We start from the raw sequence: 14,847 nt of genomic DNA, 5'->3' as shown, positions 1-14,847 counted from the left end.
TGGCCACGGGCACGTGAATCATATGTCATAATATGGTTCCTTCAAATTGTCAATGTGATCTACTGACCGTAGACGTAGGAATCTATATTCCTAACCACATAAAAATCCTTGTGTTGTTTACCGCTTTCAGCATTTCAGTTTATACATGCGCATTCAATCTGACTTATACTGAAAACTATTAACCTAAAGGATAAATCCTAAAATTGATAATCTAATTCACTAAAGACTTTTTCTTAAATCGCTTCCACTCAATTGTTATCAGTCTAACTGACAAGTCTTAGGACAGTCAGTAAGATTTGTAACACTTCTTTGATTTCGAAAACTGATAAGACTGGAACCCTATCTAAACTTCAGTTGATCGACTAGTTCTTCATACTGAAGTTAACATACTGACTCATCATCAGTATCAGTCTTAACTCTTTCTCAAAATGATCTTACACGCACTGATCATTTTTTAAATGCATTTCACTCTAAAAAATACAAAATCGTACAAATTTGGGAACCTACTTGTTTCCATCTTCAATACAACATTCACAGTTCTTCATTGTGGTGTCATTGTTGCGCAGTGCCAAGATTCGAATGACTATACCAGCGGTAAGTAATGCAAGTTGAGAATTTATTTAGGATTCCATTAGGGTTCTTTTTTTTATTATGCAAATGTTGTCGACGACTTCTCAATAAATTTAGAATTTAAGGGTTTATAGTTGTGTTTTATTCTTAATTAAATAAGGTGTGTTTAAATTCCTAATGAAACGACATTGTTTCGTTTTAAAATATAGAAATAAAAAACCATATTAATTATTACCACGATGTAACACATCGGTTTCAATTTTTCCACGTAAGTGAGACATCAGTTTTGATTTTGTCGGAGGCCTTCGCCGTGGAACGATTGCGAATAAATTATAAATTAAGTTAAGAATGTAACTAGCTATTTCTAAGGCATATCCCCAAAACGAAATAGGTAAAGTAGCAAAACTTATCATCAAATAAACCATTTCTAGAAGAGTCCTATTTCTTCTCTCTGCTACACCATTCTGTTAGGGTGTACCCGGTGTAGTCAACTGAGATGTAATCCCAAATTCTAACAAGTATACTCTAAACTCGTTACTGAGGTATTCGCCACCCCGGTCAGATTGCAATGACTTGATAATTTTACCTTGTCGTTTCTCTACTTCCGCCTTGAATGTTTGAAACTTGTCAAAGCATTCAGACTTATAGCGCAACAACACTACTAAAAATCAAAATAGGGATAACAGTTCATACATAACGGTTTTGGTCAAAAACCGTTATGTATGAGCGCACTTTTGAATATACATAACGGTTTTATGGATCTCTGTTATGTATGTACTGTTATCTAAATGTATTTATAACAGTATCAAATTAAGCGTTATCTATTTATGATATATATAACAGTGCTACTGAACCGTTAACCCAATCGTTATGTATGAGCATGGATTCAACAACGGTTATTTCAGCGTTAAGAATACCGTTATGTATGAGCGTAATTTATAACGGTAGTTGTAACCGTTATTCTCTATTGTTATCTATGATTTTTTTTTTTAATTTTGAAAAAACAAAATTATTCTTTTAAAAACTAAATATAACCCTCCCCCACCTTTCACCCAAATCGCCAAATCATCTTCCTCCTTGGACTTAATTCCCCCCCCCCCCCCCCCGCATCTGCCTTCGCCCGCTCCGTCCCTTCTACCTGCCACCGCGCGCCGCCCTCGCTTCAGTCGTGCGCCCCCAGCCACCCCTCCTTGCAGAGACTGCACCGCTCAGTCGCGCATAGGGCTGAGCCCCTGCCTGGCCTTTCCAGTCGCCCCAGGGTCCAGCCGCGCTCCCCGCCTCCCCCAGAGTTCAGACGGCCACCGCGAGCCGGCCTCGCCAGCCGGAGCTAAATTAGTGTCTAATTTCTCCGATTCTCTCTGGTAAAATTTTCCTCAATCTCTCGATTTACATATATTGTCATCTAAAAATTAGTGTCTAGGGTTTGTTGTCATCTAAATTCGTCCAGTTTTTTTGAACCGAATTCGTCTAGTTTATTTGAACTAAATTTGTCTAGTTTATTTGAATTTATGAAAGTTTTCCTCAATCTGCATTTACCTTGTTGCTTTAACATTTTTGCTCTTCCAGGTCAGTGTGTATGCAGGCATTTAATCAGATGTTATTTGCCTATTTTAGCTTGATATTGTGATTTATTAGCCTCATGGGTTGCACCAGTGTTGTCTGACTGATTTTGGGATTTGACTTGACCTTACTTCTCGTATGAACTATGTAGCATTTAACAGTTGTGAAATTAAGGTTAGGTTTTCCGCTTCTGCTGCTCAACCAGTTCTTTTTTTTGTGCTGATAACAGATATGTTTGTGTTTATCTATTCTGTAGATGATAGGAAAGGGGCAGTTGCTTGATCTTCGAAGGCCATTCCTTCTGGAAACTTGATTAATGGTTTTCAGGATAAGCTGAGCTACTTTGGTTTATTTAAATTGAAGTGAATTACTTGAGATTATGCAATTAGCATATTGTTTATTTCTCTTTTAACTATGTCATTGTAAGGATCTTTCTTCTGCTTCGTTCCCTTTCAAGTGTTTGGTGAGCATAATTATCGGTTTTTGTCAAGCTTTACAGCTGCTGGTGTCTCGGTTTCCCCCCGAGACAGCCTCTGCTAATAGAGAACATCGTTGCTTCTTCTGGTCATGCTAATCCAAATGTTTTGCGAGGTTAGGATATAAGTCAGACACATCATGGATTTACTCTTCTTTTCAAAATCTGATATTCGTTGCTGCAGAACTTGATGGCTGGCAAGAATCATCGGAGCTGTCGAAGTTGATGGTGAGAATTCAGCGCTTGAAGAAACCGAATCTTCCTCTTATAACGTCTCTAATGGTAATAGAAGCCGACATGTAAAGGATGATGACTCTTATCTCCCCGACGAAAGGTACATTGTTTATATAGATTTTATAAAAGCTGTTTGAAATAACATTTACTAGTATAGAAATATATGTTTTCATACAAGTATGCTTCGCCTACAAAACCAGCTGCGGAGCATTAATTTGCGTTCTCATGGCTTCATCAGAAGACAACAGTCCTCTATTTCGTACATCCTCTATCTATGCACTAAAATGATAAGGTATACTACTTCAACTCCATCACTATTTAGAGAATTCAAACTTAGTTCTAAATATCAGTTCTTGTTGCTTTAAATAGCCCATTTTTATATATTTTTAGTTGTGTGTTGTGTAGGGAAATTACAATCAGCAATAGAAAGGAAAAACAAAAATCTATTTTTTCCACATTATTAATTTTACTGTGCAGGAAATGATATATGTGAGGGGTCTCTTTCTTGGTTTATTTTTGTGCACACTCTCTTGTTTGTTGTGTGATGGGATGGACTTCACAGCATATCACAGACGAATGAAGGCTAGTAGATAGATTTTACTTTATTCGTTATCTCTGCTAAAGTTCCGTCCGTTTGAAGTTCCAGCTTGTTTTTCATTCATCTTTTTTAGACACTATAATCTTAGTGAGAAGTGGAGCTCTATGCAATAAATAAGACTTTAACATTTGTGATGCTACTTAAAGTGAATTGTTTGATATACCATAGTTATCAATCTTTTAAGACTTAAATGAATAACATATGAGTTCGTGGATATAAAAATGGTCGGTGCATATTTCATTATAGATTGTGGCTTAGTTGACTATTGAGCAGATAGATTTCATGAAAAAATAACAAGGTGAGGGTTGCTTTGGTTTGGAATTCAAGAAGTGATAATATGTAGTTATTATTGTTTCCATGTAGGAAAGAACCTCCTATGAGGAAATTATATAAACCAATCAAATTGTAGCTACAGATAAGTTATCTAAGAATAGTGATTGTGGCTTTGTAATCCCATATTTGATTGGTGGTGGTATTGTCCATATTTGATTTGTGAGTTTATGTAGAGAACTTCATATGCAAATTGATTTGAAGTTGTTTTTTTTTTCTTTTCATTATTTGCTTCATTATTTGCAGGAAGGTGACTATGAGATGAAGCACATAGATAAAGTTGGAACTCGGACGTAGAATGTAGCTATTGCCCCCTTTGCTCTGTCCACATTTGGAGATGGTATTAGTGTAGAGAGTATCCAACTCATATGCAGCTTCTAGTTGTAGAGATTATGATGTTATTTAGATATATTTGACACTTTGATTATGGATGGATAAAGTTTTTTGGATGATTAAATATTTATATATGTTTTGGTTGTGGAATATGTTGTGTTTGAGGATATAGTATATTGTATAATTTGTATTTAAATTCTGCATTTAAAAATACATAACGAAAATAATCGTTATGTAAAATACAAAAAAACGTTATGTATAACAACAACAAAGTATAAGAGAGACATTTTATAACGAAAAAAATAAGTTTTATAAAGATGAAAACCGTTATATATAGTTACAATACATAACGGAAAAAATAAGTTTTATAACGGTGAAAACCGTTATGTATAGTTACAATACATAACAAAAAAAATACATTTTATAACAGATTTTATTGTTATGTATTACAGTCATGCAAAACGGTAATTAACCGTTATGTAAAATATACAAAATCGTTATGTATAGTTACAATACATAACGGAAAAAATACATTTTATAACAGATTTTACCGTTACGTATTACAATCATACACAACGGTATTTCATGTGTTATGTATCATTATAGTGCCGTTATGTATACATAGTATAGATAACGGTATATTAGCGTTATGTATGAGCGCCCTCATACATAACACCACTATATACAACGCTTGTTTTGGTACATAGATAACGGAAAATTACCGTTATGTATGAGCGTTTTTTTTAGTAGTGCAAGTAAATGTATCTGTACCTTGAGTAATCATCAATGAAAGTGACAAAGTACCCATACCCTCTGTTGGGAACTTAATGGAATATCCTGATCCTTGTTTTGATGATACCAAAATCCATAGGCTTTGATTGTAATAGACTAGAACTGTTCGAACTCAAGTGTTAGAGTTCTTTTCTAGTTTAGTGTGTTGTTCTGAAGACTAAAGACTGAAGACTGAAGTTGACAACTGAAGTATCAGTTGAAGAATCAGTCCGAAACAGATTACTTAATGCGTGCCACGTGGATTCAGCGGACTGATACTAAAGTTAAGTATCAGTTAAACATTCTTCCTCGGACACTGAACCTCCAACGTTCAAAGGAAGCCACGTACTCCAAAAGTACAGCCGCATTAAATGCAGAGATCTCAGGATCATCCTTCTCTGCAGAGGTCATTCCTATTTGGTGGCTACTTTATCAGAGACGTCGCATCTCCTGCTCTTCAACATAGCCGTTCTCACCAAACAAGGAACCTCAAAGATTGAAGCCTCAGCCCAAATTCAAAAAGCTCTCCAATGGAAGAAATCCTGAAGACGTTCTCCGCCAACGGATCTATTCAAGACCTCTCCTATAAATAGCGCTCGAGGATCACTTCAATCTTCACCGATTCAACGACATAAGCTGAAGCTCTCCCTGTTTAACCAGAGCCTAGGTCAAAACTAACTCCAAAGAACTCGTTCTTTGAAGTTTGGTTGGCAAGATTTCAAACCTCCCTTCGACCGATAGAATCGAGTGTTTGAGTTGAAAAGGAGTTTAGGAAGGTACTCTGACTTCGTGAGATCCTAGTGCCAGTTCGTGCTAGGAGTGAGAAATCCAACACGAGTGAAGTGTTTGTACTGAAGATTGGATCTTCAGTTGATTCAGTGGTGTGCACCCGGCTAAGCACACGGATTCGGTTTTGCAGTGCACCCGTAAGCACTTGCGGAGTAAAGTTGTTGGTCTGATCAACCGACCATGGATGTAGGAAGTGTTTTCTGAACCACGTAAAAATCTCTGTGTTATTTACAGCTTTCAATTTTACTTTCCTATTTGTGTTCTTACAATTGATAAACTGAATACTGATTAAATACAAAGAGAAACCTAAGACTAACAACGTGCTCAACAAAGGCTATTACAAAACAAAAGTATTTCCGCTGAGTATGTTATCAGTCTGACTGATCTATCTTCTGATAGTCAGGAAGATTTATAACATCTCTGTTTTAGCAAACTCGACTGAAGCCTTAACGTGCATCAGTTAAGTTCCAGTGACTTAACTGATAACTCATTACTGAAGAGTATTTCTGTATCAGTCGTCAACTCTATTTGGTCAAAACTCTTTTTAGTAAACAGGCGTCTTAGTTTGTGTGTAAAGTTTCGTTTTGATCTCTATCTTGAGATCCCTCTGATTTTCAGAAAAATAGCATATAGGTGTATTCCCCCCTCCCATTCACCTATTCGAGACCCTTCGGACCTAACATTTGGTATCAGAGCAGGTTGTTCGCAAGAACATTCTATTTTTGATTAGGTTCTAACTGAGCTAGATCCTTTTGAGGGTAATTTTCTTTGATCAAATTCTTCTCGAAAATTTTCTTGAGTTTGCACGTTCTGTGTTTCTTTCTTGCACCCTGTGTGTCTTCTTCTCCTCTTATCTTGAACAGGATCAAGAAAGACTCCTCCAGCGATTATATCCATACATATTTTCGAGGAGCCAACGGACTTGAGATTGGGCCATTGGATTCTGACCACGACGACAGACTCATCTTTCCAGAAGAAAACCAGAATTCAACCCACTCACAGTTAGAAGGAACGTGCAAATATGATCAAGCTCGACAAGAGTATCAAGACCTAAGACTGAGATTTGAAAATCTCCTTAGGGAGCACAGACAGATCATCAGAGAAATTCTCTATGTACAAGATGCTCGAACGATAGTCACGCGCTATGTCTCAGACGAAGACGAAGCTGATCGAAGAAATGTTCAAGAGCGCAGACTGATCAACAGACTGAAACTCCTTCAGTCCCAGAAATAAGAACTTCTGCCACGTCTTGAAGAAACAGAGATAGACTTCAAAAGGACATCACAAGTATATGAAGAAGTGATTCATTAAGAAACACTTCAATTCGGAAGAAAGATGAAACGAGAGAAGAACGTGCAACAACAGTCGACAACGAAGTAGCTGAAGAAGAACCAGTCATCTTTTTAAGGGGAAACTTCCACTACAGTCAAGAACTAATCAAGTATTGGACAATGTGTAAGTTTCTCTCAACAAGTCCATATGAATTATTGACTAAGTTCCTTGACTTCTCTCGACTGAAAACTGTCTCTAGGCTGATGTGTCATGATTCTTATATCTTCATATTATTTTAAATGACACGTAGAAATTACGTTTAAATATGCCTGTCACACGTTCGCACGATCTCGCCCTTTTTACTAACAAGCGGATTAATCCACGTGCCACGTCTCCATTTGCACGGATTTCAAAAGTTCATTGAAACCACCTAGTGCACGATCTTCCACATTCTCTTTTAAAATCGTTTCATCTTCTGAAAAAGATTTACTCTATCTCTGAGAAATCTTTTATCTCAAAGCTATCAAGTGTGTTTTCTCTTCTCAACTCACCGTGAAATCCACAGCTCAATCTTTGTGAGAACATTTTCGAGATTTTTGCAGAAACCTCTCATTTCAAAACCTACACATGGCAAGATCTACAAAATTCGTCCCTCAACAAGCAGTATGTTACGAGCCCATCATCACATCCGAGGCTCTTCAGAGTCTCACTGAACATGTCAAGATTAATGAGATCTTGGAACGCCATGGATGGACAAAGTTTCTTCAAAGCTCGCCAGAATTCCTTCTCGACAAACAGATCATCAGAGAATTCTATGACAACATCTAGACTGATGAGGCGACTGGTGATTTCACAACGGACATCCATATCTACACCAACGAAGATTTTTCAGAATCAACAAAGTTCACTGTCAACGTCTCTCGAGCAGCAAGAGAACTGTTCAATCTTCCTGCAGAAGGACCTGCTCCATTCTTCACTGATGAAAAAGCCACCGATCTCATGAGAGACACACTGATGAATGATGCATCCTCCAATCTCAGCATCGTAGACGGCTTGAGCATGTCAAGACTACATCCCCATCTCAGACCAATTGCCAAAATGATCAAGAAATGTTGGTTAGGCATTCTTGGATAGCCTGGTCATCTCTCAAGATACACAAATTGGTACTAATTGCTTTGCTTCAAGAAGGCCCATTTAACTAGGAAAGGGCTTATCTTCAAATCTTGGCTGAAGAAAAGAAGTAGACTCATTTCTCTCGACATCTTCGTCAAGGAATAAGAGTTTCATCATTGATCCTTCACTGCACGAAAGGAATCCAATGTTTCTGGAAGAACATCACTCAAGTGCCTTCAACAATCCATCTCTTTGAAGGACAGAAGAACTCAACCATAGGGATTTCCAGCCTAGTTAGTGAAACCCCTGGTTCTACAGCAGAGGCTCACTACAGAACTCGAGGCTCAGTCAAAACGAACCTTGACAGTCTCTCAACTCCAGTCAAGATCTTGCTTGACTCTCCTCAATAACCACTCAATCAGGGAAGATTCTGAAGAAGTTCCACGAAGGACTCCAGAGAGAGTTCAAATTCAAGACACCAACGCTTCTCATCAACAACCACCACCATCTGCTGATCCTCCACAACATCAAGAAGAACGACGGCTGAATGAGTCACAAGCAGCAGACAAAGAGAGAGATCATACAAAAGAACTCCATCATCCTCTCAAAGGATTCTTCCACTACTGCCTGGACAGCTTCAACAAGAAGGTCAAGTTTGCAGAGCCTGCTGATCTCAATGTTGCATCCTCATCTTCAGTAACTCCGCTCGCTCTTCTCAAGAACTACGTGACACTTATGGCTCAACACTGTGTCACAACCACCTTTCCCTTAATCATGGCAACCAAGCATGCTGAAGAGTTTCAAGACCTCTGACTCAACCTAGAACACCTCTAGTTTGACTTGCAATAGAACAAGGACATCATAGTGATGGTAAGTTGACCCAGTGTCATCTCTCAAGGAAGATCTTAAAGGGCAATTAATTATGTCACACGAAAACTGTAAACTAAGGATTATTAAACTAAAACATGGAAAATAAATTAACGTGAAATTAAACTTAACTAAAACTTTAATCTTAAAATTATCTAGGCGAAAAACTTTAAAACCCTAGGCAAGATTTAAACGCGATTAAAGTAAAGGAACTTGGAATTTAAATACTAACTAGGAATTTAAATACTTGTAAGTTAAAAGCTTCTAATCTAGGCATGAAACTAAATTGCATAATTTAAAGGAAAGCATCATAAAAACGCATAAACTAAATTGCATAATTAAAAAGGCAGAATTTAAATTGCAGAATTTAAAGAAAGCATCTAAAAACAAATAAATAAACTTGATTAAAGAAATACCGTAAAACCGTCTCGAGAAGTAATCTGTCACGTAATTACAACTCTAAACGGAAAACTAATCTAAAACATGAATTAAAAGAACTATACTAAACTAACTAAGAACATTAATCGAAACTAAGACTAAGAAAGCATGTAAAAACCTAAACTTTGGCTGCCTAGCGCTGGAAACTAAAGATTAGTGCACGGAAGGATTCATTCTTACAAGTAAAACACGCTGCCCTATTTATAGACTTCAATTCAAACCCTAATTATCCTCAAACTTGCCTTGTAAAGCTGGACTCTTAAGGAAATAGAATTGTGCCTTCAAAGGTAACTCCAACAAAATCGTGTTGTGCAAGTTATCTTCAACTTTGGCGAGAAATTGGCTACTCTGCACGTTCAGTTCTAAAAAGGGAAGTGCAGAGCTGAAAGTCAGCTCTGTATTAACGAGCTCTGAAAAAGTGAATAGCTGAAAAGTCAGCTCTGCATAAGTTGACTCTGTCGATCCTTAGCTCTACTCTGTCAAATTTACTTTGGCGATCATGGCAGATCTCCAGCTCTGCTCTGGCGGTCATGGCAGGCTGGAAGTCAGCTCTAGAGGTCATGGCAGAGCTGGGCTGGACAGCTCTGACGGTCATGGCAGAGCTGGAAGTCAACTCTGGCGATCATGACAGAGCTGGAAGTCAGCTCTGGAAATTTAGCTCTGGCGAGAGTAACTCTGCTCTGGAAGACGAACTCTGGTGCGTCAACTCGGGAAAGGTAGTCAGAGCTGGAAGTCAGCTCTGGAACAGCATGGCAGAGAGCTGGAAGTCAGCTCTGCTCTGCAAATTTTAGCTATGCACAGGGAAGTTCAGCTCTGGAAATTTCGGCTCTAACTTTACAAGTCAGCTCAGCTCTGGCGACAGAGCTACACTCGCAGCTCAGCTCTGGCGAGAGAGCTAACTCGCAGCTCAGCTCTGGCGACAGAGCTATGCTCGCAGCTCAGCTCTGCGCGACAGAGCTATGCTCACAGCTCTGCTCTGGCGACAGAGCTATCCTAAAAACGCCGTTCTTAGCCCAAAATCTTCAAAATTGCACTCGTCCATCTATAAAACCTAAATCTCCTGCAAAGCATAAAACAAACCATAAAACGCACCAATTTCCAGAAGATTTAACTTAAAATATGCACATGCAAACCCCTAAAATTAGAACAATTAAGCATAAATCAACCTCGTCAGCTACTTCTTCTTCTTCTTCGTCAAAACAATGCCCAGATCCCAATTCCAAGGAATTGACGAAGTTTTCACTGATGCTAAATGGATGCTCTAGAGAGCAGTGTCTTTGAAAAATTCAAAGTCACAAATCTTTGGGACGCAATCCATGACTTGTCTCCCAACTTCAGATAATATTTAAGCTCCAAAGGTCTTCTCAAGGAAGATCACATCAATGATGCTGAAGCTCACCATGAGTCTCCACCTCGTCGGACTGCTCCCTCCGACACAAGGAATGAAGAATCAACTAATGAAGATCAAAAATCAGCAAGGCCTCTCACTGATGAAGAAATTCAGATGCTGGATGAAAGGCTGATCATTAAAGAAGAGGCGACTTATGAGCTCAAAGCTAAAATGGCATTTCTCGAATCAACTGTCATGCATCTTCAACAGTAATTGGGAATTCAGGCCGAGTCCAGCGTTGTGCCTGAATCTTACAACAACAAGAAGCAAGAAGAAGACAAAAATGGAAAAGGGAAGAAAGTTGAAGAGACGACTGGAAGCCCACAAGAGAAACCAAGCAAGAAACTCCGCATCAACTGAGAACAAAGGAAGGTCAAGGATGTTAACTGATTTTCAAATTCATTTTTGAAAATGATGTTTTAGGATTGATTTGTCAACTCCCTTTTGTTCAAGCCTTAATTTGCAATTCGCAACTGTTGATGATATTAAACTGCCTTATCCTTGCTTATCCTTGGTTCTCTTCTTTTCAATCACCTTAGTCAGTTGTTATGATGATTACTGGTTATCAATGAAGGAATATTAAACTGAATTAACGTTTCGCTTTGCCCGATGATCGTTTCTTGGTTATTATTAATTTATCATACAACGATTAATCCTAACATGCTCCTATGAATTTAACAGCTGCACGTTGGAGTTCAGAAATACCTGAAGAATTCAGAAGAATTCGCAGATTCGTATCTGAACAGACCAGTCATCTTCAAGCCTTCGTTTGAAGCCTCAAACGTCCTCAAATCGTATTTCGCCTAGAAATACGACTTCTTCATCTTCGAGAGAGCTTTCCGTGGCCGCCTGATTCGTCTGAATCGGAGTTCTGTGGAGGAAGTTATGGCCGTTTTACGGAGACTGCCAGAACTTGGTTTCCTGCGAAAATCTGACTCCAGCTCAGATCTTCTGAACTGTATCCCGCTCAGCTTTCACCGTTGGATGGACAACGATCTATGAAAGTCCCAAGAGAGAATGCTCCACACGTTTTCCTGCGCCTCCCACAGCTCTCAAAATCCTAATTTTTATCAGTGTATTTTCCTGAGAGCTGACAGCTGTATTTAATTAAAATTAAATACGTGTGGCGCCTAGAAATCTGTAATAGGCGTTCCTTCTCTTCTTCTAGGGCTAGGAGACTTTGGGCCAGTCCAGGGACCAGATACAAGGAATAAAGATGGGCCTCAAATAAATTAATTTATCTATGGTCAGCCCAGACCATAATTAATTTATAAATATCAGTTCATTCCACTAGAGAACCGATACTGACTTACCCCTTTATTGCCGGTGATGAGTCGGGGGGCTTGTATTTAGACTTATTAAATCTCCGTATTTAAAATATCCGACATCCATTAATTAATTAGAGCTCTGACAGCTTAAATTAATTAATCTCTTTATAAATCCTTAAGCAGTACCACTCAAACTTTATTATTACGCCTGAACTTAATCAACCTGCAGGGTTTAGCGCAATAAACCTTATTGAGCTCCTTAAGGGGATGTCATTATCCTATGCCGGATACGGGTACTAATACAGATAATCAAATATCATATATTAACCGCTATCACCCAAGATACAGAGTACTCGAGTTAGTATATAACTTTCACCATAGTAAGTCAAAGTGATATACGAATTAACATATATATCTGAATACTTATTAGTATTAAGATCTTATGAGTCACCGAGATCTTGATTCTTCACTTATGTCAGATAGAAGAATACATCTCACTGTTGGTCCTATCAATACGTAATGACGTACCAGTATAGACAAGTAGCCAAGACAAACTACTTCCATCTATACTGCAGCCTAAACCAATAACTTGTCCTAGAGTTATTTCGGCTGTGATCATATTATATCTCTTAAGGTTATTCCAATTATATGGTCTTCTGTGATCTACAACACACCATATAATCTACTTATATAGAGATAAAGAACATACATATGCAATCATGAACACAATCAGATAGGAGATTAGATAGTGAACTTAGGAAACATTGTATACAAGCATAAAACGTTCTTGCTTTCAGTATACAAATCCAACAATCAAATCTAGGGGGAACGCTACTTAGTGTATATCAGTTATTGATCTTTCTCCTAACTGATTGTTGGGAACTTGATCTAATTAGCACTATCTCTAACTGATGAGAGAACAAGATGACCTTTATCTTTTTGTTGACTGGTGATTGTGTGTTATTAATGGACTTAATTAATTCAGAATACCTCTTTTGAACTTATCCTTTTAAAATCATGAGTAAGAGATTACGTCAGATATTCTTCATCATTTTGAATCTCTTATTTTAAGGTATTTTTCTGACGGGCATTAATTACGGACTTCAAAATTCATTAAATACGATTTGGCGCGCGGATTTCAAACCACCAATGTCTTTTCAATTGCCCTAGTAACAGTCCATCTTCCACGATCACACTTCGTCACCACATCCTGCACATTGTCTCCACTACTCACGTCTCTCTCTCTCTCTCCCCTAATCATCACATTTTCACCTTCTCTCTCGCATTTCTGCTAACCATCTTCCACAGCCATCAACTGTGAGAATTCTCTCTGTTCCAAAAAATTTCTTTCTGCAGATTCACAGAATGACTAAATCCAACGGAAAGAAGTCTGATGCCCAAAAGGTCAATTGTCTCACTAAAGGGGTCAGATACAACCAGTCAGTGGATTTTCCTTCACACGAAAAGAAACCGGAGCATCCTAAAGTAGAAGAGATTCAGATTCAACATCAGTGGAAGACCTTCGTGACCAAGGAAGCTGATTATCTTCTCACCAATGTTGTTCGACAATTTTATCAGAATCTGAAATTCAATGATTCCGGTGAACTCTTCTCCGAAATCACTGTGTTCACAACCCCGGACTTCTCAGACAAACAAGAAGAAACACTCAATGTCATACACATTGTCAGAAAACTGTTCAAACTTCCGAACTGTGGTTCCTCACCATCATCTATTTCAGATGACGAAGCAAATGCCACCTTGAAAAATGCATTGAAGAATCCAGACGAATCAACAGAAGGGACGCTTGTTCTATCTCTTCTCGAGCCTGAATTTACTCTTTTAGGCAAAATCATTCAAAAATGCTGGATTGGCGCGACGGGAACGCCTGACAAGGCCTCTCAGCCCCAGAAGAACATCTTGGCTACTCTCATGAAGGAAGGACCTTTCAACTGGGAAGAGGCGTATCTCAAACTCCTCTTCAACGGACGTCAGAAAACAAGGCCGGCAAACTTGCTCCGACAGGGAAATAGGGTCTCCCAAATTATCATTCAAGGAACGAAATCCTTCACTACTGTTTATTGGCCAGAGATGCTGCCATTTACAGACAACTATCGGCTTCTCAAAGTTGCAAAAGGTGGACCCAAACTGTTGGGAACCTTGTGGAATATCCTAACCCTTGTTTTGATGATACCAAAATTCATAGGACTTAATTGTAATAGACTAGAATCTCTTTGAACTCAAGTGTTAGAGTTCGTTTCTAGTTTAGCTTGCGGTGTCGAAGACTGAAGACTGAAGACTGAAGAACGAAGGACTGAAGACTGAAGACTGCAGATACCAACTGAAGTATCAGTTGAAGACTGATTACTTAATGCGCGCAATGGACTGATACTAAAGTCAAGTATCAGTTGAATATTCCTCCTCGGACTGATCTTCCAACGTTCAGAGGAAGCCACGTACTCACAAAGTACAGCCGCATTAAATGTAGAGATCTCAGGATCTTATCTTTGCAGAGGTCATTCCTATTTGGTGGTTACTTTTTAGAGACGTCACATCTCCTGTCCATCAAAGAGAGCCGTTTCCACCCAGACAAGGAACCTCGAAGATTGAAGCCTCAGCCCAAATTCGAATTGCTCTCCAACGGAAGAAATCTTGAGGATGATCTACGCCAATGAATCTATTCAAGAGTTCTCCTACAAATAGCGCTCGAGGATCACTTCAACCTTCACCGATTCAACGACATAAGCTGAAGCTCTGCCGAAATTGCTACTCAGCCTAAAGCTTAAATCTCCCCAAAGCTTGAATCGAAGAAGAGAATTCCAAAGCCAAAATCAGTCACTGC

The 14,847-nt window shown here is 38.6% G+C and overlaps 1 protein-coding gene and 1 long non-coding RNA gene across 12 annotated transcripts in view; one reads left to right on the top strand and one right to left on the bottom strand.

Annotated features, from left to right (window-relative positions):
* The window catches only part of LOC131006624 (pathogenesis-related genes transcriptional activator PTI6-like), an 812,544-nt gene that overhangs the window by 5,870 nt on the left and 791,827 nt on the right, over nt 1-14,847 (bottom strand). The gene's annotated exons all lie outside the window — the stretch shown is intronic.
* LOC131006627 (uncharacterized) lies at nt 1,669-4,252 on the top strand. Of its 11 annotated transcripts, none has more exons than XR_009095651.1 (4): nt 1,669-1,931; nt 2,185-2,304; nt 2,387-2,721; nt 2,790-4,252. It is a non-coding gene; the product is annotated as an uncharacterized LOC131006627 (long non-coding RNA). The 11 variants fall into 11 exon arrangements; XR_009095643.1 differs by lacking the exon at nt 1,669-1,931 and having other exon boundaries at nt 1,938-2,721; nt 2,790-2,939; nt 3,040-3,131; nt 4,014-4,252; XR_009095648.1 differs by lacking the exon at nt 1,669-1,931 and having other exon boundaries at nt 1,938-2,721; nt 2,790-2,939; nt 3,040-3,131; nt 3,317-4,252.

Source organism: Salvia miltiorrhiza, chromosome 1, assembly GCF_028751815.1.
Source record: "Salvia miltiorrhiza cultivar Shanhuang (shh) chromosome 1, IMPLAD_Smil_shh, whole genome shotgun sequence".
Lineage (NCBI taxonomy): Eukaryota > Viridiplantae > Streptophyta > Magnoliopsida > Lamiales > Lamiaceae > Salvia > Salvia miltiorrhiza.
Note: the sequence above shows the minus strand (reverse complement) of the source record. Positions and strands in the feature narration are given on the sequence as shown.